The following is a 3427-nucleotide window of genomic DNA, read 5'->3' on the forward strand; positions in this document are numbered from 1 at the left end:
AGGAAGATCTTGGTGATTACTCTTTCTACCCTAGGTGAACCAGGACCACTAGAAGCTCGAGAAGCAAACCCCGATGTCGGAGTAGCAGCAAATTCACTTTCAGGTTTAGATATTTCAGGTTCCTCACCTATATCACTAGTAGATTAAAATCTACCAGTAACTTCGGAAACAGACACTGATTGTGGATTATAATCTGCTACTAAAGCTTGAAAATCAGGATGTACCACTAAAGAAGACTCTCCTTCTTCAGGTGACCCAACTCTACTGTCTTTAGGAGTTACGAAGACTTTCAAACCTTCAAGCTGTCTCGGTGAAAACTCGAGAGGTTGGCCCCGAAGTCTACGGTACTTCCTCGGTAATTTAGCCACGGTTAAAAACTTTTAACTACTTCACATGCAAACAAAGTAAAATCTCAATGAAAACCACCTAAAGCCTCTAAAGAACCAAACAAATTTGAATCACACGCCTAAAGAATCTAGGAGATCAAACACACACAAATAGTAACTTTCTGTACTGAAAACACTAGTTGGTGATGAAATCCAACGTCGCAGAGTTCAATACAGTAATGGCGGTTGGAACAATTACCCCGGCAACCTGCTTAATGAATAGACTAGCACAAGTTCCTCCACTTAACCGTCTCGAGTGAAGAGAACCCCCCATAAAATCCAAGTGAGTCTAGCCGACGACTGCTCCAGGTACAGTGGGATCTTCCCACCACTATCACCTTAGGAAGAATCCTAAATAATATGGCCACTAAGGTTACCAACTGAAACAAATATACCTGGGGGAACAGTCTACGATCCGATATGCACGCAAGGGTAGAGTAGCAAGCTCAATCCCCTTGAAGGCTCCTTGACATAATCCAAGGTTTACCAACAAGTGACCCCAGGCTCCTCGACAATGGTTAATCCAAGGTTTACCGTTTTTAATGCGTGAATATCTGGCCTCGTTCCCAATGAGGAAGGATTGATTCCCACACTGGTTCAGAAACGATCTCGTGCTTATCCTTTAAGAGGAGCTTTCCCAGAGCATAAATGCAACAATTGGATTTCTTCCCTACCACAAGATACAGCTACTTGTTTGTTTTTACTGTCTTGGAGAGTTAATTACTCTCCTACTCCAAGACACTATCCTAAGCTAAGTTGATGTATCAGAGCCCTAGAAATAAAAAGGTTGCTAGATGAATTTTACTTTAAGCGTTATTTTTATTGGTTTTTCTTTAAGTCAAAAGGTGCGGAGATGAAACTTGTGGTATGAAGACTCGACTCAAAATCACTAAAAATGCACCTAAGATGATTTAAACAATCTTTTCCCTTCAATGAACTTCTAACTAGGAAAGAGTTTGAGAATGCAAAATACTTTGTAAACACAAATCTTTCTTAACACACAAATTAAAAGAAGAGCTTTTGTCCTTTCCAATGCACTCAAAATGAGACAACTAGTTATTTCACAAAAATTTCCCTTTTTCGTTTCAAAGCACTCAACCACTACAAAAAACAAACTTTTCCCAAAAGAGATTTTTTTTATTTTTTATAAAAGATTCAAAACTATGGAAATGACTAACTTTGAGATCTATAAACTATAAAAACCTATTTGAAGTCAAAGCCTACAGGATGTCCTTTTTAAGGATGTTTTACTTAGCTAGATGTAAGCTAAGGACCAATTTATGCAGAATCATAAATCAGTAAAAAACAACCAATTTTTTTTCTTTTTAAAAATGAAAATCCAAACTTTTAAACACAAGATTTTCGATGTTTTGTAAAGAGAAAACAAAAAGCGGATTCCTCAACAAGGGTAGATTTCATAAATGGTCAGACTCGTAAGAAGGTTGGTAGAAACCAATGTGATCTGAGGTCCCTACAGCTTCTAAGCTCAGAGCTACTACAAGACCAAAATGAAAAACAAGCCCAACAAACAAAACTCCTAGGAATTTCACCTAAAACACTAACACCAATGAAATCAACCTAAGGAAAGCTTCTGACAGGTTATATGCAGGTCTGGGCAGTAGATAATAACTTCTAAACAAAAACTAAGCTGACTAATAGAGGAAATCTTAGGTTTTTCAAAATTTTGACAGGGTCCGCAGGCCCATGCTTAACACAGGTGCGGTACCACTCTGTGCTAAAAGAAAAAGTGTGGATAAGTACACACTGTGTCAAAAGGCTAGGGTTCGGTCCTCTCCCAAAGTTATGAAAGACGAAAAATAACCCTGGATCTACAATCTCTACCCAATTTCACACACAACAAGCCAAAAACAGAAAAAAAAAACACAGTTTCTCAGGTCAAAGTAAAAACAAGGAAAAAATCAAGTCCCCAGTATGGTCACCATTTTGTCATACAGAATAAGTCGATCTTGCGGACAAGATAGACCTTCCTAGAATCTAAAGAATACCTAATGACAAGAAAACCAATCACACACTATCTTTCTCTAAATATGCTTTTATAAACAAAGGGAAACAAGTGTTTTAGGCCTACCTTAGGTCCACCGCAAGTTTGTGGAAGCCTTTGCTCCTTCTATCCAAATGAGCTCCTTTGTCTCGAAGCTGCAAACACAAACAAGCAAACAAATTAAATAGCCCCTGAAAAGCCAATATCATAAAACATATTTAACATGAAAGTCAAGGAATTCATGAAACAAATGACATGAGACAATTTGTTGAGAAAAATGAGTTTGATTGTATTAATTCAAATCAAGAAGAACTTTACAACCTGTGCCTTGACACTGTACAGGCTTCTCCCAGGGTCCAGCAAGAAGTCTCCTCTACTTTGACAAGTTTCACTCTCTTCCCAATGAATCCAAAAAGGTATGTGATCTCTCCTCTTAATATCAACTAGGAAGTCTTAATTTCAACAGCATTTACCCTAAAAAATGTTCAGCTTCTAACCTCCCCAGCAACCAGCCCAATGCCTGAATTTATAGTGGTATGGAGGGAAGTTACTAGGTCCTCCTTCAAAGGGATAGCTCCTCTCATCAAGGGATTAGCTCCTTCTCTTTTGGGATGCATGAACCACCTAAGAGCAGCCAATCCACGTCAAAGTTCCTTCTAGAATCATCTAGAATTAACCCAAAGTGAGTTTTTAGAATAAACTTGCGCCATTTTAACTTTCACAGGGGTCCGCACCCACACCTTTAGAGACAAAGCGGGCAGGTCCGCAGTTTTTGTAAACAGAAGGTGCGGGACCACAGGCAATAGTGAGAGAAAGTGTGGAACCAGAGCTTTATTGATTTTCAATGTCTTTCTCTCATTTTCAAAGCTTGACTTGAAGAGCTGAGGTCTGAGACTTGCTTAGGAGGACAATACAAGTGATGATAGACCCATACTGACTGCAAATAATCATGGTGACGATATTTTTTTGTAACACATGTTAGGTCCCTATACTACTAGTGTAACCCCTTATTGTTATTAGTACAACCCCCATATTATAT

The sequence above is a fragment of the Pinus tabuliformis genome, chromosome 2_2 (genome assembly GCF_031772625.1).
Source record: "Pinus tabuliformis cultivar Carrire ecotype Pingquan chromosome 2_2, CPIR1, whole genome shotgun sequence".
Lineage (NCBI taxonomy): Eukaryota > Viridiplantae > Streptophyta > Pinopsida > Pinales > Pinaceae > Pinus > Pinus tabuliformis.